This window comes from Lissotriton vulgaris, chromosome 3_1 (assembly GCF_964263255.1).
Source record: "Lissotriton vulgaris chromosome 3_1, aLisVul1.2, whole genome shotgun sequence".
Lineage (NCBI taxonomy): Eukaryota > Metazoa > Chordata > Amphibia > Caudata > Salamandridae > Lissotriton > Lissotriton vulgaris.
This window is the reverse complement of record NC_141689.1, coordinates 2,067,538,968-2,067,561,402: the sequence shown is the minus strand read 5'-3', so window position 1 is coordinate 2,067,561,402 and position 22,435 is coordinate 2,067,538,968. Positions and strand designations below refer to the sequence as shown.

The window sequence follows — 22,435 nt, the reverse complement described above, 5'->3', positions numbered from 1 at the left end:
GACGTAGATTGATATCCCATCCTGTTTTTTAATCTAGTTTTCCATCAAACAACACCCTCAGACGGACTTTTCTGAAGAACTCATGTATTTCACACCTTAGTTTAAATTCATCAACTTGTTTTGTAGGGTCAAATCCTAGTCCTGTATTCAGAACACTTTTCTGGGGTTCTGTCAATTACATGTCTGTTAGATTCCCCACTAGATCCCCTCTTTGCTCGTCCCTGGGTAGACCTCCCTTGACATGCTCCTGGTGACCCGTTGGTTCAGGTCTTCCCATTGTGGTTGTTAGCTTCTTTGTTTCTGCCTTCCCCTTCCTTGACCCCTCCATAAAAAAGGCATTAGGGTTGGGACCACAAGGGGGCTTGCATATGTTGGTATATCGGGGGCCAACTATATCCTGGTCCTTTGGGCCTGCTGGTATGAGGGTAGCCGTGTATGATCAAATGCCCTATTTCTGCCCCTTCCTCTGGGTCTGAACTCAAAGTCATTTCCCTCACTCTCAGTGCTTGAGGTATCTGTATTCCTTCTTCCTCCCTCGTTTCGTGAGTTTTGAGCTGTTGTTGTTGGATATATTCATTGTTAATATATGGGTATTTTTTCTCTAGAGAATTTTATAAGAGCCTTCTGTATCTTGTTGATCTTGTATTGAGCTCGATAGTCTTTGTGCACTCCTATCTCCTTATTTGTTTCCTTTAACTTCTTTTTGAAAGCCTCTATCTGGATCTGTGCCTTGAGATTGTTTTCAGTGGTTTGTATCTGAATTAGAAGTGTGTCTGATATTCGTTTGGCCGTGTTTATGATTAAAATTAGCCACTCTCGTGTGCACTTCCAAGCTATTAGTGACCACTTCTTTCTAAAGGAGGCATCTTCTAAGAAAATTGGGGGTTCATTCCGTACAAATAGCCCCTGTAAAACCCAGCGATTATTATTTTAATCCTGCCAGGGAAGTTCGAAATAAAGATTAAGTGAACATTCGCCTTGGTAGTTTTAATAATTATTTGGGTGCTGAGAGGATCCTGATCCCAATTGGGATAGAGGGATTGATTAAACCCTTCAATTGCTTCTCTCCATCATTTGACGTTGGTCTGTGTCATTGTGTTAATGCGCCCCCCATGATGAAGCATGACACTATCTAGGATGTGAGGGCAATATTAAAAACAAGTGGTATTTCCCAAGTGCTTAGTGACAAGCAGCTTACAAGGATGTTTTAGTGCACTAGATTTGCCTTACTCTTCCCAGTGTGGGTGGGTTTTGAAGAAGGGAGGCTGAAGAGAAAGGTTAAAACTCTCGGCCCCAGGGTGTGTGTTGATACATATTTTTACATGACAGTTTTTTTTATTACTGGTATCTTGAGTCTAACCAGGCGAATACTGGTCGATCTGTGCATTGTTGATTGTTCCTTCACTCCTTTTTAAATTGGACACTTAAATGTTTTTTAAATAGCAATCTTATCGATGTCTTTGCATATGATTTTACACAAGGTAGTTCAACATTACATAAAGAAAAGAACAGCATATGAAACCAATACAGTTGAGTCATGGTTTAAATAGCTGTGACTGGCTCCCCCCCAAAAAAAACAAAAAACAAATAAGACATACAATTAGCACAGCCTTTGCCACCATTTCTTCTAACCATCATGGTTGTTAGCTGTAATTTATGGCACAATTTATTTTCCTATGATGGTGGAATGCGAGGCAGTCCTGCTTCACAGGCTAGCCTCAGCTTGAGTCTTTTACTACTGATTCCTATTCTGTATCTACTAGGTGTGCTGAGGGGCACATGCATGGCTACTCTGCTGTGTCTGTTCTGTGAGGTGAGGGGAGCTTACAATTGTAGTTGTGCTTGAGCATTTAAGGGTTGAGCCTTGCATTTGAGACTGTAATCGAGCATTGTCTGATGGGTAGTGTGAGAAATTGCGTTGTTGTTCAAGAGGGGTGAAACTCTACTCAAGAAACAGCTGCAATCCTCATCAGAGTGAGCCTTAAAACGTTGTTAAATTAACCTGTCTTTAGCTTAACAATCTGGCTTAATTTAGAGGCAATGTGTAAAGTATTTATGTATAACTGAAACAGTAATACAGTAAAACCACAACACAAGATAAAAACCTAATCCGAATTTTGAAAAATAGAGTAAAGTTTGATACATTTTTTTACACCAAACTGACAAAAATCCAATCAGTAGCTTTATGATTTTTTTAAGTGAAAAAAGCACTAACTGTGAACATCTGGTCATGTGAGACTGGGACAAAGTCAAACGTTATGGCCAACCAAGAAGAGTGTGGTTTGGATATACGAATTGGATTGGGTCTGGTCTCCTATTACCATGGGACTTAAAGAAAAAATATCTTAGAGAGTAAAATACGGCAACGCAAGGCATCCGATTTTGCCCGAGGAGGATGTGTTTTCAATGGGGAGCCTCTGGACGAATTCCTTGTAAAGATTTTGATGTTTGGACTAAGAAGTTGGCAGAGGCCTATTGTTCCCCTAAGGGGATGGAGTAGATTACTCCATCCCTCTGCTGGAGGTACCACCCGCCGAATTTGAATGGCCACCAAGCATTGGCAGTGACAGCTGTCACTGCATTTCCTGTCAATGCTTTTCGCTGTTTGATACAAGGGTGTGTCAGTGGGACAGAGTCATGTACCAAGCAGGTTTCTTTCTTGAGTTTCAAAAAGAAATTCCTGAAATGGGATTTTTTTTTAAAATAAAAAATTGATGCTCCCCTTGCCACGGGAGTCATTTCCCATGGCAAGGAGAGCATTATTACCATTTAACTGTCTCTTACCAACAGGGTTTACCTGGTGTGGCGGTCTCTAAAAAAATTGGCTGTATGTCTTCCCATCTAGATTGTGTGGGCAGACATATAGCCATTTCTCTGATGGGCTGCTCGAGAAGTTTGCCTGTGTCGGCGACGGAGTACCCAAACTTAAGGTCCGATCGCAACAAGATTGGATGTGTAGACCTTTATCTTGGCAGTATATATAACACTCTGTTGCCATTGCAATGGAGTATACATACTGCCAAGATATAAATCCACCCCATGTCTCACATTTGGCAATTGAAAATCTTCAGCAGGAAGAAGCTGCAGGGTGAAGCCGACAAGGGCTCCACGAGGCCAGATACCCCTTCTGCTAGGAGCTGCTGAACAGGATTTGCTGCTGTGGAGAGGAGCATAGCAGGAGCAACCTCAAAGTTAGGCTGTTAGAGATGCATCTTTGGTGGATTGCCAAGCATGTAGTTCCCGGTCTTCTCACGGTTCTCAGAGCACTTTTTGTTAGAACATCTTTGAAAGTCCCAAGTTTTGGATTTGGGCTATCTGGGCAAATTTAGCTCCACTTCCAATGGTCCAGGACTGGAGGGAAAACACTTGGACGGTCAGGGATCAATCAGGCTGGGTCCAGGTGGGTTTCAAGATGGTTGGAGCCATTCCTGTCACTGAGGCTCTGATCAGGAGGCAAGCCATCTAGCCCTTGGGGTCACTCTGGAAGTCCTGGGTTCAAGCAGAAAATCAGGTCTCAAGCAGAAGGAGAGTCCTCTGAGGTCACAAGGCAGATATTCAGGTAGCAGGGCAGGCTTCTTGGTGTAGCAGGGCAGTCCTTTGAAGTACACAGTAGACCACAGGCAGCACAGCTGTATTTTGGGAGTCCTCCACAAGTCCGGAAGTGAGCTGAAGAGTGAGTCCGAGGGTTCTGATTTTATACCTGGTGTCAGCTTTGAAGTGAAAGAAACCTCTAGAGGTTTCCCCCCACATAAGTGTGTGGAAGTTCCTGCCTCCCTGGATGTCTGAGGGCATGAAAGGCTAGTGTGAAGTTGTTTGTGTGAGCGCCGAGGCAGTTGCTTTAAAGTTCAGGTTGGGCTGTGCACATTTGTGCCTCCCCACATCCTGCCAACACCCATTCTTCATATTGTGTGGCTGTCCAGGAGGAATATACGTAGGTCAACTGACAAATATAGCTAGTCATGTGACTCAGGAAACAGGATGCAGGCACCAAATGGTTAGGACAAGAAAATGGCAACTTTCTAAAAGTGGCATTTTCTGAATTGTACGTTGAAATCCAACTTTATCATAAAAGAGGATTTTAAATTCCTTAGACACCTAACATGAGATGTTTACCTTCCCTCAACCAAATGTTATCACTTAGTAAATGTAATAAGGTCACTCAATGTTATCCTTTGGGAGAAGTATGCCTCATTTATTTATTTATTTATTGCTATTTATAAAGCGCGGCAAATACCCGTAGGCGTCTTGGCGCTGTGTAGTGAAAAACGAATTTATTCGTTTTTCACTATCAGGACATGTAAAACTTAAACATACATGCCAAACTTCTTAGATACAATGCACCTTGCCCTGTGGATTGATTAGGGATACCCTAGGGATGACGTATATGCATTAAAAATTAGAGTTTAGGCCTGGCAAAAGACTGATTATTAGAGAATGAGTAGAGGCCCTGTCTTAGTGGTTATTAATCAAAGTATCCTCATCTATAGACAAAGAGGATTAAATACTTAAGGAACTTATGCAAGGAAGTTACTCAAATGGTAACTGCAGCAGGGCAATATCAAGTAGACAAGTGGACAAAGTGAATATAAACTAAAAACAGTGATTAAACAAAAATTGTTTGAATTCCAAACATAAAATTTATTTCCTCCCGAACGGGTTACAATCTAAAACATGGTTAAAATCAATGCATACAAGCCACCCAAGAGTGGTCAATTATGGCAAAATTATACTTAAAAACAATCCTAACTACACAAGTGAACACAGTCGACGCAGCGTTTCGGTGTTTTTCTGTCTTCACACCTTCTTCAGGACGTTCACACAATTGAATTGATGTCTAAGAAATCAAAAACAACAAAATGATAATTAACTACTTGTCTACCCTACTACATAACTTGTACTCCTGCTATCCTTCTATAGACAATTTATTTTCGCCATCGAGTATATACAGACATTTTATCAGCAATCAGGGATTTACTTGCCCCTTGTAGGTTACTTGTTCATTGAGGTGGAATTGATCAAAGTAACCACTGGTTACTCTTGGGTATATTAAGTATATTCCTGGGTCACTATACCCTATTATCCCCTAGATAGCATCCTCAGATTTTTAGAGAGGAGGTGTATGAATATTATCTTAGTACCTGTTGAAAGAGTGGGATGAATCTATGTATTCACATCATTCGGCAGACAGTCTGTTCTTGGCGGTTTTGTACTCGCGTCAAACTGTGTGCCAAAAATTAATAAAAAATGTTCAACACAATTCTGATTGTTTTATTATGACAATATGATCACAGTTATTGATGTATTGAGTTACCTTTTTTTAAAAAGTACAGAAATTCAAAGTGCCCGGCGGAGCCACCGAAGTTGATTGGGTTAAAAACCTGGATGGGTCAAAATATCTTAGATTTAATCATGGGCTACCTGCGATTTCGTCTGTATGTACGTTAATATGTCTGTATTTTTACTAACCTGTTTTTGATTCAGGTTGCCTCTGATAATTTCACGGCTTTTAATAATTGTCAGATGTGACGGTTCTTCTTAGGGTTCAAGAAGCCAGTATGTGCCTCTAGGATAAAGAGCATAACCGGAGGAGGCGATGTTACTATCACATTGTTGTATTTTTTTCTTAAGAATGTTATTATCAAAAATTGAGAGTTTATTAAAACAACCTAATTTTTTGGTCATGTTTAATGATATCACAGTGTTCAAGAAAAATTTCTTGTCACAGCTGGTCATTTTCTTAGAGCTTACTAATATGGTGCGCTCTAATTCACTGCTCTCTCTTATATGATATATTGGTACTTAGTCAAAATGACAGAGTATCCATACATTCTGTTAGAAATACTACCAGTAACAGGCATGTCTCTTTTAGCTAAATAAAACAAAAAGGTATGACTTTGGACCAAGGGTCCCAAATATAAGCAGTTAGTTTATATTCGTACTGATGTCTCGTTTTCCTCATGCCCGGTCCGGATTAAATATCAAGGCACGAGTGGGTGTATTCACATACTATGTATCTATCCTAAGCTGCATTTGAAACATATATAATTGGGTGTCTCCTGGCCCTTGCATTCTCTTTCTATTCAGCATTGAAATACTGTCTATCATTATTTATGCACACTGAGTATTCTCACGAAGGATACTGTCTATGCTAACTCAAATAAAGTCTATCTAAATTTGTGCACACTAAAAACTATCTATGCTGACGCCCAACGGCGAGGTTTCTGCCTACCTAAATAGATGCAATCGGCCTCCCTGCTCCTCCGTGCTTCAGCGTTTCGGGATTTCTCCGTGATGGTGTAGAATCTAGTTGTAATCATCACCGGTGGCGTTTTTATGTCGACGCTGCCTAAATTGACCCGGAAGTCCTAATGCCGAACCGTTAATTGGGTTTATACGCTCATTTTTAGTCATTGTTTTCACAATCGTTTGCTTTCTATTCTCCATCTAGCGCTTGTGGTATGCGGTATAGTTAGTATTACGTTTTAATCTGCCACGGGGGTAAAAAATTTATCGGATGACCCAGAAGTGCAAAGTTTTTAATGTTATCGTGTGTGTGAAACAGACTACTAGTTGCAATTGCACCACAACTATTATTCTATATTGTAAGACCCGCGATTTTGGATATTAATATTGTGGGTGTTGGTTAAGCGATGTAATTTTGTGGTAAAAACGAAATAAGTTATAAACACGAAACGTGGCGGCCATTTTAGATTGGGAACCGCATCTTCTTTGGGAAGAATGAAAGTATCATATGCCTGAAAAATTCATGCTAAACTCATAGTCCCTATCCAATTAGGGGTACATCGGATCTGACAACTATAGGTACATTTGCAAAGTACATTTTACACAGTAATTTTATGTGCAGTAACAAGGGCCTATGTGAAGACTTTTCAGTACAGTTCAAACATTTTCTCATCTATAGATATTAGCAACATGGGAAATACCTAGATCATGTTTATGGACGAAAATAGCTACACATAAAGAAATGAATAAACAAACAGACAATGCATCAATAGATTCTGTGTCCCCCTGAGAATACTCTACTCATTCTCTAGTGTTTAGTTCCCCCACCTGTCGCAAGCAACAGGGGTACCTCCAATTTTTGAGACTAAAAGACTGATTATGCCAGGTCGAATTGAAGTTTAAAACTGCACACACAAGCTATAATGGCAGGCCTGAAACATGTTTAACCCCTTCCCTGCTCATGACGAACTCGTCTCGTCATGAGGCACAGTGGAGCTGTGCTTATGATGAGCTGAGCTTGTCATGCATAGAGGGATTCATGGAATGTCAGCACAGGAGGGGAAAACCTCTAGCAGCCAAGGTGTTAAAGGGCTTCTTAAGTAGGTAGCACAATAAGTGCTACAGACCCGCTAATAGCATTTCATTTATAGGCCTGGGGCACATGTTGTGTACTTTACTACGGACTTGTAAGTACGTTCAATATGACAATTAGGTGTATGTCAATGTTTCCGTGTTTCAGGGAGTGAGCACAAGCACTTTAGCACTAGTTAGCAGTGGTAAAGTGTACAGAGTCCTGAGGCCAATAAAAAAGGAGGTAGCTAAATAGTAGGGGTGCAGGAAAACGTTTTGGGGTTACCCTGCTGAGAGGACAAAGTATAGCAGACTGGCATATGATAGCTAGTACTGAATAAGGCTTTTGGCATATCATTGTTGAAGCCAAATCACCAAATGCATGGTAACTAAGAAAGACTTGCATCTTCTAGCTCTAGCAACATTTTTGCTTTATTGATTTTATTGCTTATTTATATAGTTAGTTTAGGTGTTGTTTTTTTACTTTGGTGATGTCACTTCCTGTGGTGTCATAAAGTCAAAGGTAATGTGGCATCACTTCCTGTCACGCCATGAGGCTTGTGTAATGTCACTTTCTGTGATGTCACCAAGGAGTCAAAAGGTGTGTGATGTCAGCTACCCCTGGCATTTTGGTGAATGAACATCCATACCTCACTCTTCTTCATCCATCACAGTGCTAAGTGCTACATCTCATAAGACGTTAAACTCACTTTGGTGATCATCACACACAAGATGGAAACACTTTCGATATAGGATTAAAACAAAGATAACACACTTCCTGCCATACATCCTACATGGTTTAGAAGGATAACCTTTTAGGCTCGCACTTCAAACCCCTATGTATGGGTAGTAAGCACTATGTATTTTGCAGTGCAATCGGCCAAATGATTCTCTCAAATTGGTTCACCAATGTGGAATGGAGAGTCAATTAGACCACAGTAGAAATCATGAATTATGAATTATAACAGTCTGTAAATAGCTTTTGTAAAAAAATAAACATAAACACCTCCCAGCATTTCACATTTGGTTTGTTGTGATACTGCTCAATAAATAAACTGATATTATTTTAATTGATCAAACATAAAGAATGTCAACACAAATCCCTTCTTTTTTTTCCAGAACAAAATTCACTTAGATTCACTCATATTCATGCACTTTCATTGCTAGATTTAGCGTTATGTTGGGAACGTGCTGACTCAGTAATAACACTTGTTTGTTACCCCCAGCTTTCTAATTGTTTTATTCTGTCCCAAGTGTTAGGTGATTGAAAACACCACATCGTTCTGAGAATGAGCAGAGCTGGCAAATGTGTATGAAATTACCGAGCGGGCAACACCTTTACAGTAGGAAATATCCACCATTTTTACACATCGCAGTAATTTATTGAAATACCTCTAGACTTGATGTTCTTCAGCAGCTAAAAGCTGCCTGGGATAATTCTGCTATTACTAGGAAGTGAAGTGATGATGTCTCACACCATGTTGTATTTCTATACTCCAAGTAGTAATGGAGATGATTTGTTACGGTCCCAGATAAAACAAATTAGAAACTCCAAACCTTCTTGGCCACGATTCAAATGAAGGGCTAAATGTGTGTTGCTGATGCGTCAATCTTCAACTGCGTCAATGGCAGAAATATACAGTGTTAGAATTGCCCCTTAAGGAGTGTAAAGATTCACCTGAAGGTTTCCAAGTTCGCAAAGGTGTAGCTGTACTAATTTCAGGAACTCGCAAAAACACTCCAGGTTATGCTTGGAAACCTGAGCCAGCAGCAAAATTCCAGGCCTAACCCTGGAAATATTTTATGAATGCCATTGGAGTCTTGGAGTCTATGGAGCCTTGGAGTCTATAAACCGACACGATCACTAAGGTCTTCAGATACCCAACTACTGTCCTGCCCTCGCTATAAACTAGCCACAAAGGGTGGTAGATTTTTTTCGGTGGTCGTCCCACAGGTTTGGAACAAACTTCCCGAATCTCTTCGTAAAGAATCTAATTTGTTGCGTTTCAGGAAATCCTTGAAAACATTCCTGTTCAGAGAAGCTCTAATCTCCACCTAGGGGTATAGTTTTTATGCTTCTGTTGTGTTAGCTTAGCTTCCTTCTGTCATAAAGCGCCTTGAGACCTGTAGGTGATTTGGCGCTATATAAGCTGTAGTTAACAATAACAATAACAATTTTAGCTTGTAAGAATATACACCCTCCTATAGTCTGATGTGTAAAATTAAATCAGAGCAAATGCAAAACTCTGCTAGATCTTTGCTAAAGTTTTCTCCCCGAGGGAAAAGTATGTTTGCCCGTGGAGAATCCATTTCCTATACACCATTATCAATTTTGGGTTTTTTACATTCACCTTTCCACCCTGTAACACGATTCAGTCCTGCAGTTGACAGGAGAAGTACTTTGAGCTTTACCATGGTTTGATTTGGTCGGAAACTGGTTTGTGAATTTCCCTAGAGCACTTTCTACAAACTTCAAGGACACCCCCACCCACAAATAAATTTAGCTCACACAGAAGCCTTGGAATTAGTAATTTAATTTACGAACGCAAAATCAATTTTTATGATATTCAGACGTGTTTTTAACTCGAAAATCAGGTGATTGTGCTTGTAAGTCTCATAAACAGTTGACTGATTGTGGCTTCTGCGCATACATATATTTTGTCATTTGCATGGCACAAACTGAAAGCCGATTTTCAGTATTTCAACATATATATTAAACAAAATTAAATGTTAAATTATGGTGTCTTAGTAAAATACGTATACTCTTAATTGTGATTTTTTATTGGCCAGGATGGTTAGCTACGTGCAAATGAAAACTTGTACAATGGGCATGTGGGAAATCTTTGTGACCGATATAATTCTGCTTCAATACTTAATTTGCATTAGTCCCCAGCAAATGGTGTAACAGCGGGATGTTGTACAATTGAAAACCTAATCCCCTTTCCACATCTGTCTTACAAAAGCATAATGACCCACAGCATCATCAAAGGCATCACGTGTGCCTTGCTCCACATTATTAGCAGAATGGCTTCGTCTGTATATTGTATTCCTCCCCTGCGCTCTGTCTGCCATTAACCATCTTGTATCTTTCTCCATCTGTCGGGCCTACTTTTTGCATCTCCTAACAGTCATGGAAATGAAAGAAGAACAACATGCTCCCGCGTCTCTTCGGTCATAAATACCATTAATTACAGGGCTCTAATGCCCTTCTAGAGTTAGCGTGGCTATATTCAAAGCACAAAAGCGCACAGCACTAGCCAGAGAATAACTTGTGCTTTAATTTAATAACAGTCGAAGATCAGGTTGTGCTTGACAGGCTAGAGGCTTATCTTTAGAGCAGGTCCGAATCCTGATCAAGACAAACCTGGAAGACGGCTCACATAGGGCTAGATGGAGGTAATTTTATTTTACCACTTCTTAAATACCGAATTTTACCGATTCGGTATTTAAGAAGTGGTAAAATAGAGGGGGGGAGAGGTGTAGGTATTACAGAATCGGTAAATACCGAATCGTTAAGATTCGGTATTTACCGATTCGGTAAATTTACTGATTCGGTAAATTTACTGAATCAGTAAAATTGCCCCCCTACATCCCAAAAACCCATTTACCGGTCAGTAACGGCCGAAATCAGCCGTTACCGGCCGGTAAATGGCCACCTACATCGGGCCCTAAATCCTATTTAAAGTTGTCCAGGTCAAGCAGTGCAATATAGAACTGAGTACCCTTAATTGGATTTTTTTTTCCCGGCAAAATATTATTTCCTGATCATTTTATTCCTTATGGTTGGAAAAAGTAAACTCAAGTTGCACATTGATTGCTTATATGTCGATGTATGTATTATGTAATACTGTTCGCAGTTTATTGGTGGCTGTGCTAATAGCATCATGTGCTTTAGTTGGGTTCCTTCCTTTCTCCCTTCCCTTCTCTTCCCTTCTCTTCCCTTCCCTTCCTGATGAGCAGAGAACAACATAATTTACAAACGTACATAAGTAAACATTGTTGTGTGCTCACTCCGGTTGGTATGGAGTGGGCACACCAATGTGCAAGAAGAAAGAAGACAAACACTCCAATTGTATATTGGGGTGGCTTCCCTTGCCCCCCGGTGCCCACTGTTCACTTCCCGCTGCTGCACCCATTTGCCATCCCTGTCTCCCGCCTCCCAGCTGCTCCTCCCTCCCAGCTCCCCTTCAAATGGCGGCAGCTGAGCTGCCACGCAGCGGAGGCGCGCAGCGGGCGCGCCTAAGGCAAGCGTCTTTGCTGGTCCGCGCCTGGACTGCGCCCAGCGTCAGAACCCCTGGACTCCGCGAACGCCACGACACCAGACTCCACTCCCACGCCAGCAGCCGCCAAGCACTCAACGCCGGCCAAAACCACACCTGATTCCAGGCCACCCTGAAACAGACCCCGGGACCCTTCTCCTGCCGCACCTGCAGCTAAACCTGCGACAGAACCACCAAACCTCCAAGGACTGGACCCAACCACCTCCACTGCATACTCCTCAACACCCGTTCCGCATGCAAACATGACGTCGAGCTCTGGGATCTGCTCAACACCTCCGCCCCAAACGTGGCCTTACTGACCGAGGCCTGGTGGAACGACTCCTCGACGCCCGACGTCGCCATAGCCATACCGGACGGCTACAAGATAGCCAGCAGGGATCGCACCAACCGAACCGGTGGAGGAATAGCCATCGTCCACAAGTCCACCCTCAAGGTCTCCACCCACGCTGACGACACCCTCCACACCGCCGAACACCTGCACTTCCGGATCCACACCAACCCCAACAACACCCTCAGAGGAACACTCATCTACAGACCCCCCCCCGGACCCAGGGCTCAGTTAAGTGACTCCATCGCCGACCTCGCCAGCACCCACTCAATCGCCTCCACTGACTACATCCTCCTCGGGGACCTGAACTTCCACCTCAAGACCAACAACAATGCCAACTCCCCCACCCTGATCGACAACCTTGCCAACCACGGCCTCAAACAACTCGTCACTGCACCCACCCCCTCCGCCGGCAACACACTGGACCCCGTCTTCTCCACAGGCACCCACATCGCCTTCGACCACACCACCAAACTCCACTGGACCGACCACCGCTGCATTCCATCCACCTTCAAGAAACCAACCACGCACCACCGCACCCAACAGCTGCCTCGCCGCTGCTGGGGCAAAGTCACAGAAGACCGGCTGATCACAATCCTCACCCAGAACCCACCCACCGACCCCACCGACCCAGTCACCGCAGTCCACAACCTCAGACAGTGGATTGACGACTGCGCCAACACCCTCGCCCCGCTCAAGAAACCATTCCAACAGCCACGCCATCAAGAGAGCCACCTGGTTCACAGACGAGCTCCAGACCTCCAAACGTGCATGCCGGAAACTGGAGAAAATATGGCTTCTCGAACGCACACCGGACAACCACGCAGCCCACAAGGACGCCACCCGCAGACATCACCACCTCATCAGATTAGCCAAGAGATCCTCCTTCAAAGACCGCTTGGACAACAACGCACACAACAGCAAAGAGCTCTTCAGCATCGTAAAGGAACTCTCCAACCCCAGCGCAACAACATTCCGCCCTCACAAGAACTGTGCGACTCACTAGCCACCTTCTTCCACCGCAAGATCGCTGACATCCACGACAGCTTTAACACCCCAACCTCCCCGACTACGCCAGATTCCACCTCCCCTGTGAACACCACAGCGCCATCCGCCTGGCCTCCTGGTCCAACGCCAACGACGACGAGACAATCAAGGTCATGAACTCCATCCACTCAGGATCTCTGTCAGACCAGTGCCCACACCACATATTCAACAAAGCCGATGCAGCTATCGCACCCCAACTACGGAAGGTCATCAACATCTCCTTCAAAACAGCCACATTCCCGGAAAGCTAGAAGCACCCCGAAATCAAAGCCCTCCTCAAGAAGCCCAAGGCGGACCCCAAGGACCTCAAGAAATTTCGGCCCATCTCCCAGCTCCCGTTACCGGAAAAGGTCATAGAGAAAATTGTCCACAGGCAATTGGCCCACCACCTGAAAGACAACAATATCTTGGACCTGTCCCAGTCCGGATTCAGACAAAACCACAGCACAGAGACAGCCCTCATCGCCGCCACAGACAACATCAGGCGCCAACTAGACAACGGCGAAACATCAGCCCTCATCCTCCTGGACCTGTCGGCCGCCTTCGACACGGTCTGCCATCGCACTCAAAAGACATGCCTCCTAGAAGCCGGAATCCAAGAAAAGGCCCTTGACTGGACCACGTCCTTCCTCACTGGCAGAACCCAGAGCGTTCGCCTCCCACCCTCTGATACGAAGCCACCGACATAATCTGCAGCATCCCCCAGTGTTCATCCCTCAGCCCGACGCTGTTCAACATCTACATGGCCCCCCTCGCACAAGTGGCCCACCAGCACGACCTCAACATCATCTACTATGCCGACGACACCCAGCTCAACCTCTGCCTCACCAAGAGGAGCATCCGTCTGAAGCTGAATTTGGACAAGACGAAGGTACTCATCATCGGACCCACCCCCTCAGCCTGGGATGACTCCTGGTGGCCGCCCACACTGGGAACAGCACCAACATCCACCGACCACGCACACAACCTAGGATTCTTCCTCTACTCCTCCCTCTCCATGGCTAAGCAGGTCAACGCCGTCTCCTCCTCCTGCTACAACACCCTCTGCATGCTCCGCAGGATCTACAAGTGAATCCAGACCGAAACAAGAAGAACGGTGACACAGGCCCTCGTCAGCAGCATGCTGGACTATGGCAACGCACTCTACACAGGAATCCCAGCCAAACGCCTACGACGACTACAACGCATCCAAAACGACTCCGCCCGACTGATCGTCAACGTCTGCAGCCACATCCCACCCTCCTGAGAGACCTACTCTGGCTCCCCGTCAACAAGAGGATCACCTTCCAGCTCTTCACCCACGCACACAAAGCACTCCACAATGCCGGACCAGCCTACCTTAGCAGCAGACTCAGCTTCTACACCCCCACCCGCCAGCTCCGCTCCACCAGCCTCGCCCTTGCCGCTGTCCCCCGCATCCAACAAATGACCTCCGGCGGCAGATCCATCTCCCACCTCGCTGCCAAGACCTGGAACAACCTTCCTACCCACATACGGCAGACCCAAGACATACTTGCCTTCAGAAGACTCCTCAAGACCTGGCTCTTCGAGCAGTAGCAGCACCCCATCCCCTCAGCGTCTTGAGACCCTCGCGGGTAAGTAGACGCGCTCTACAAGTACTTTGATTAATTGATTGATTGATTTCAGAATGCCTCATCCGGTTCCGGCTGTCCATTTTATTATCCATCCTGTACCCAGCCCCTCCTTTACATGGGTACTACCATTGTACAGGAAGCCTGTGTACATGTCTACAAAACACACCCATCAGCGGACCATCGGATGGTAGGGTCCACCAAACATAACAAACATCACTCACTCAGGTACAGCACAAGATTTGCAGAAGGGTAAATTCATTCAGGGATGTGAACATTGTAAGTCAGAAGAAAAATAAAATTGCATTATAATGAGCATGTATGCAAAATAAGGATGAGGAATAAGATGAAGGAGCATAACAGGAAGAAAGGCATACACAGCAGGGTAAGTACTAAGGGATCTGATTCATGTCCTTCTGTTCTAGCGTCAGAGACGAAAGAGGATTTGCAGCCTTGTTTCTGTATGTTCTGCATTCCTGTGCAGATGGATGGTATGTGCATCTAATTGAAGGTGGTTGTGAAGTAGAAAGCTGAAGGATTTATCAGAAGTGGTCAGGGAAGGAGAGATGCCTAAATCTTCTAGAAGGGGAAACCAGAAAGATGAACCCGCACGGCCGGGGTCAGAGGTCAAGAGTAGGAAGACAACCTTAGAGTTGAATTTGAGATTGTGTAATGCAAAATCACTTGGCTAAGTATGAAGGGTGTCTTTAGCATACCGATAATAAGCTATATCAAGATCATTCTGGAAAATTTACAAGTGACCTGTGTGCATTTTAAAAAGTTGAGGGGCAAAGACAGCCTTGATTGAGGCCCACTGAGGCAGGTTTTTATACTGATGTAGAGCTGGTTCTTTTCAGTTGTTGCCTGTGGTATAAGATATATGAGCTGCCTAACCTAAATCGCATGCTTTGAAGGAGCATAGAATGATCTTAACCCTTAAGTGATGTCCAGGAGCATCAAAATGCACGCGACATAAGAATTTACAATTTGCAACCTCACATCTGATGCTGTAAGGGGAACAATTTCAACATTAGAAGCCTGAGTCAAAGGAATCTAACAGAGTAAAATCATTGATGAATTTATTTCGCTGTGATGAAACACAGTTTTCTAATATATTATTTGGGAATAAAAAATGAATAAAGGTATGTAAGTTTTCTAAAACAACTGTTTCCACATTGGGCTTCTCCAAACAATGCCTGACCTGTCTTCGGTTCAGTGCATCATGGACAGTTCCAAAAGAGTAAGTGATAGAAAGTCATGAAGGGGCAATTGTATGGCTGACTCATTCATTAAAGAAATCCGCGGGAAAGGGTCTGGGAAGTGTGGGGTGAAGTTTTTGAAATCCACAGCAGAACTGAATGATAGAGGCAGAACTGTATCCAAGGAATCCATCCAAATTTCTGGTTTTATGACCATTGTATCTGACGTAGGGATTTGAGGTGCAGCAGCAACAATGTCTGTGATAAAATAAAGGTGTGGAGTCTTTATTTTTTTCTAACTCTGATCAACCTTGCTTATAAAGAAATCACCACATCGATTTTGGTTAGAGACCAAGGAGCAGGGAGGAAAAATAAAGAACAATTGTTACACAACATCTCAATGGTTTTATTGGTCTTGGTTCTGCAGCATTCATGTTAGCCCGGAAGAAGATTTCCATGGATTTTTTCAGATTAAATTTGCACAGCCCTATTGTGGATCTTAACGTAAACAGTGCTAAGTGAGTTGGACAAATGCTCCATCTGTACTCAGTTAGACACTGCCTGTTTTGGGTCTGACATAATGTGAGGGTGCAGTTGTTTTAATCTTTTTTTATAGGCATACGTAGTTTTCCACGTTTCTTTCACAAAATCTTAGCAAGGACAAAGTGCAGGATTTGGAGCAGAAAACCCGATAAATTCAGTATCTCCAACTCCGCTTGCCAAAAGCATATTGCGCTCACTCCGGGTGCCTTTGAATTGTATGTTTGATTGCCACACAGAAGCGCACAGCTCACTGACACCTTTCAGTTGTAAACATCCTTGATCATGGACGCTCCTGATGGAGCAGGGTGAAGAGCGGAATTTTGTTCTAACCTGTGAAGTTAATCTCCCATAATGATTCATTGAATTAATAAGCATGTGGTGAAAAGTATTAATCAACTTAGTTTAAAATTGCAAACATTACACGCGGGATTAACTAATGTGCTTTATGTTGCAAGCGTAAAGAAGAAAAATAATAAACTGACCTTGTCTATTGTCTTTGTCAGTATTAAATGCGACTGTTTAACTAATGGCATGTGATTATTATATGTGCTTATGTTATGTCTTTTGTGACAAAAGTCTTTGGAGTTCATGCAGATCCTGAAGGAAAAAGTAAATATATTGCTGCATACATGTGCTTCGGCTAGGTAACTTAATTAACCCGGTTAATTATTAGAAGGGGGGCGGGTAACAGAATGGGTCTCAATTCTTTAATTAATCAATGTCTTGTGTTCGATTAATAATAGTTTCCAAAGTGAAGCCTGAAAAGTGGCTCAGAAAAATATGGCTGACAGAGATGCAGACGTGAACTCTTGTTCAGAGTGGAGCCTTGCATTTACGTAATGGAGATTTTTGCTGCACAAACATTATTAATAAAAAGAAAAAGACTTTTGCTTGAATAAAATGTGCTCACGGAAAGAAGGCCCAAGGACAGGATTTGTGAATGTCTGCCAAGGTTAGGAAGCAAAAAGTACAGTACTCGAGGGAAAAGGTTACACTTTTGAGGAAGTCAAATGTCGTGGAAGAAAAGACAATAGGGCTTATGTGCAGCTTCCCGAATCCTGAATGACGTGCTGTTGGACTTTTGGCGCACGTAAGGACAGCTGACTTAAAATGATAATGATATTTTCTTTTTCAGGTTAAGTGAGAGATAGACAGGGAAATAGATTTAGGTTATGGTAACTGTTATTTGCTAATATTTCATGTTTCTGATTTTGCTTTAATAAATGTCAGATTATTAATTTGTTTCCTAATAAAATGCTGCTTTCTTATAAAATAATGATTCTAAAACGTAAATGCTCTTACTTTAAAGAATAAAGCTAATAAAATTAGATTTGAAAAGCCAAGCTGGTCTTGTTTATTCATGGTCTAGTTACTATCAGTTGATCCAATCGCCTTAAGTGGTTGATTTAATATTTGACAAGTGCTTAAATCCATGGTAAAAGATGATGAACTGCAGTTTGTAAATAATATTATAGATATAATGTGAATAGTTTTATGAATCAAACCACTAGATTCAGTTGCTCAAAAATTGTTTCATTGGTGTTATGGGCCGGTTTAAGTGTTTCATAATTAATGGTGAGTATTTAGTTAATAGGTAGCGTTGGTGAGACATCTTTTCTATAGGAGCGCGGGATCAATTTCTTGGTAGCAGAGTTCGGTTACTATGGTAACTGACATGTTACATGGTAATACATAGGATACATGTCTAAAACATGTTAAGTTTGTTCAGTTGTTACATGTAGTCAAAAGGTTTTTTCCAGCAGTGTGAAAATTCCTAGTTGTGCCGGCCTGAGTAGTGTGCTGTAGAACAGTGAAGGTTTTGGATCCAACGTCTGCCCAGCCTGGATCTCAACAACAAGGAAAACAGAACAGGGTGGCTGGACAGGAGAATTGACAAAAACAAATTCCAGCCACGTAGTCAATATATACCACTTGACCACCGGGAGAGAATCCCAAAGCAAATTTATTTTCTTTTTTAACTCAAATTATAAGGATTCAAGGACACGGATGCAAACAACACAACTGTTATGACAGTGAATTCATGATGACAATATCGACAAATATACAAATTTTACAAATATACAACACTTACAACGATGAATCAAGCAAAATAAATGCGCAAGACACACCAAAACAATACAAAATTCAGTGAACAACATAAATTGTAGTTATATACAGTGCAAAAACTTTCAAGTGTAAAGCAAGTATGTAACCAGTCCATCAGACTGTGAAACCATGGGACAGGCGGGGGAGATGGAATGAAATGCCTGCCTATCAACCAGGCCTGTGGTTAGTTGTTTACAGCGGGTTGCACAGCTAGGATCCAAAGAAATCGGTAAAGTTCTATCCTAGGGGCACCCTTGGGGGTTTACCACAGGGTGGAAATGTCGACGCGTTTGGAACCAGCTTTATTACAGGTTCTCTTCAGGACAAGGACTGGGGACCGTGATTCTGTAAGAGATATACAGAGTGGGTGTCATATGTATATGTCAGTATAATGTTCCAAATTACTCTGACTCCAGGGGACAAGGAAAAAGAGATTACCTGCACAATGGCATAAGAATGGCCGTGATGTCGGTAAAACTCAACCGGATGGGGTTTCTGCAACAACAAGTGAAAATGGGCTTAGCGCGGTGGCACACCAGGGGGGGCTGGAGAAATACACAAATAGTTAAGGGCCATAGTGTAGGCTGTATTTGCTTCCTACCTGTGTTTCAACCGGGAGTTGGGCTGGAGTTGAAGTGCCCGCGAGGCGGTGCACGATCGATGTTTGAGGACGGCTCACATGTTGAAGCGTCTATATTTTGGAACTGGGGGACCATAGAAAACACAGTACCCCGGGTTAATATCGCTCAGACAAGTCTGCGCTCCCACTGGTTAAAGTCCCATACCCATGGAGAAAAGCCTACCTGACGTCCCAAACAACAGAGAGAAGTCTACTCCGCGCCAGCAAGGGGTTAATTACTTGTACTGGGACCTGCAACAAGCAAAACGCGAGCCTGAATTAGTAGCTGGCTAAAGCGTGGCACGCCGGCAGAAGTAAGACAAGACGCGTCCCGAGGGCGCGGGGCACTTACTCTGAAAGGGAAATGAATCCGAAGTTTCAAACGGCGTTTCCAGCGATAATACAAACAGAGAGTGAAGCGCCGCGCTCAAACTCGTTACTAAAGAACCCGCCCGGTCCGGCGGCTGGTGGGTGTGGCTGCGGGGGGCGCTCCCAAGGGATGCTGGTAAATGTAGTTGGTGGGGCTATACGTGGGGGTGGATGTCAACGTTTGTGGGCATGAAAAATGTTGCAACAAGTGCGGTAGTGTCCCGCCTCAATATTACGAACAGAGCAATTATAAGGGTGTAAATTATAACATTAAATGCATTTGCATATCACAACAAAGTTATCATTTCGAGCCTCATCAAACCCAGGGGATCTTTTGTCACGCCACAATATTACGAACAGAGCAATTACAAGGGTGTAAATTATAACATCAAATGCATTTGCATATCACAACAATGTTATAATTTCGAGCTTCATCTGGGTTTGATGAAGCTCGAAATGATAACATTGTTGTGATATGCAAATGCATTTGATGTTATAATTTACACCCTTGTAATTGCTCTGTTCGTAATATTGTGGCGTGACAAAAGATCCCCTGGGTTTGATGAGGCTTGAAATGATAACTTTGTTGTGATATGCAAATGCATTTAATGTTATAATTTACACCCTTATAATTGCTCTGTTCGTAATATTGTGGCGTGACAAAAGATCCCCTGGGTTTGATGAGGCTCGAAATGATAACTTTGTTGTGATATGCAAATGCATTTAATGTTATAATTTACACCCTTATAATTGCTCTGTTCGTAATATTGAGGCGGGACACTACCGCACTTGTTGCAACATTTTTCATGCCCACAAACGTTGACATCCACCCCCACGTATAGCCCCACCAACTACATTTACCAGCATCCCTTGGGAGCGCCCCCCGCAGCCACACCCACCAGCCGCCAGACCGGGCGGGTTCTTTAGTAACGAGTTTGAGCGCGGCGCTTCACTCTCTGTTTGTATTATCGCTGGAAACGCCGTTTGAAACTTCGGATCATTTCCCTTTCAGAGTAAGTGCCCCGCGCCCTCGGGTCGCGTCTTGTCTTACTTCTGCCGGCGTGCCACGCTTTAGCCAGCTACTAATTCAGGCTCGCGTTTTGCTTGTTGCAGGTCCCAGTACAAGTAATTAACCCCTTGCTGGCGCGGAGTAGACTTCTCTCTGTTGTTTGGGACGTCAGGTAGGCTTTTCTCCATGGGTATGGGACTTTAACCAGTGGGAGCGCAGACTTGTCTCAGCGATATTAACCCAGGGTACTGTGTTTTCTATGGTCCCCCAGTTCCAAAATATAGACGCTTCAACATGTGAGCCGTCCTCAAACATCGATCGTGCACCGCCTCGCGGGCACTTCAACTCCAGCCCAACTCCCGGTTGAAACACAGGTAGGAAGCAAATACAGCCTACACTATGGCCCTTAACTATTTGTGTATTTCTCCAGCCCCCCCTGGTGTGCCACCGCGCTAAGCCCATTTTCACTTGTTGTTGCAGAAACCCCATCCGGTTGAGTTTTACCGACATCACGGCCATTCTTATGCCATTGTGCAGGTAATCTCTTTTTCCTTGTCCCCTGGAGTCAGAGTAATTTGGAACATTATACTGACATATACATATGACACCCACTCTGTATATCTCTTACAGAATCACGGTCCCCAGTCCTTGTCCTGAAGAGAACCTGTAATAAAGCTGGTTCGAAACGCGTCGACATTTCCACCCTGTGGTAAACCCCCAAGGGTACCCCTAGGATAGAACTTTACCGATTTCTTTGGATCCTAGCTGTGCAACCCGCTGTAAACAACTAACCACAGGCCTGGTTGACAGGCAGGCATTTCATTCCATCTCCCCCGCCTGTCCCATGGTTTCACAGTCTGATGGACTGGTTACATAGTTGCTTTACACTTGAAAGTTTTTGCACTGTATATAACTACAATTTATGTTGTTCACTGAATTTTGTATTGTTTTGGTGTGTCTTGCGCATTTATTTTGCTTGATTCATCGTTGTAAGTGTTGTATATTTGTAAAATTTGTATATTTGTAGATATTGTCATCATGAATTCACTGTCATAACAGTTGTGTTGTTTGCATCCGTGTCCTTGAATCCTTATAATTTGAGTTACAAAAGAAAATAAATTTGCTTTGGGATTCTCTCCCGGTGGTCACGTGGTATATATTGACTACGTGGCTGGAATTTGTTTTTGTCAATTCTCCTGTCCAGCCACCCTGGCCTGAGTAGTGTGACAGGTGAAGTTACACAGTGCATTTATTCTGTTTAAAAATAGTGGTATAGTCGTATATCACAAGTGTTGTGCACGTACAGCACAAGTTTAGGGTTTTTTGGTGTGTAAGGTAGAATGTATAGCGAGGATTGTCTATGAAATCGTAGCTTTTGAGTATAGGGATACTTCTGTCCTGTTTTAAAACTCACTGTGAAAAGAATAGTAGGATTTATCTAAGCTTGAGTGAAGGGTAAGGAAGCGTTGTCTATCTTACTGGCGAGTGGGTATTTCTGTTAGTGGGTTAAAGTCCTACTAAAGATTTATGAATGAATGGTTAGGGATTTTACCGTATGAATGTGTGTAAAAGAATGGGTAAAGTAGCTTTACTTTATCAACGAATTTAAATATTCTGTGAAAATAGCGTCGTCTATTTCACGCGAAAGAATACTTGATTGTTTGAAAAAAAAAGCAATCACTTAAATTAGCGAAGCAGACAAATGGTTTGTTTTTGTGGTATTACTAACTGAATTCAATTGAAAGGTTTGTAAATATGGCGCTGTGAAATTTTTTTGTAAAGGAGGTGTCAGTGTAAGAAGCGAAGGGAGAGACTGAAGCTGCAGCGGTAGCATACGTCACAAGAGTCGCGCTGTGATTGGCTAACATACGTCACAGTATTCGTGCACAGATTGGTTCACGTGACAAGACAAGCTTACAGCTGATTGGCTCGTCCTGAAAAGCAGTAATTCTATTGGTTGAGGAGCAGTGACGTGCCCTAACCTGATTGGATAATTAGTTAGTTTCGCGCACGGATTGGTTGGTGCAGC

General features: G+C 43.2%; 1 protein-coding gene across 2 annotated transcripts in view; it reads left to right on the top strand.

Moving 5' to 3' along the window:
* Nucleotides 1–22,435, top strand: part of TUSC3 (tumor suppressor candidate 3) — a 1,509,257-nt gene that overhangs the window by 1,129,320 nt on the left and 357,502 nt on the right. The window lies entirely within an intron of this gene.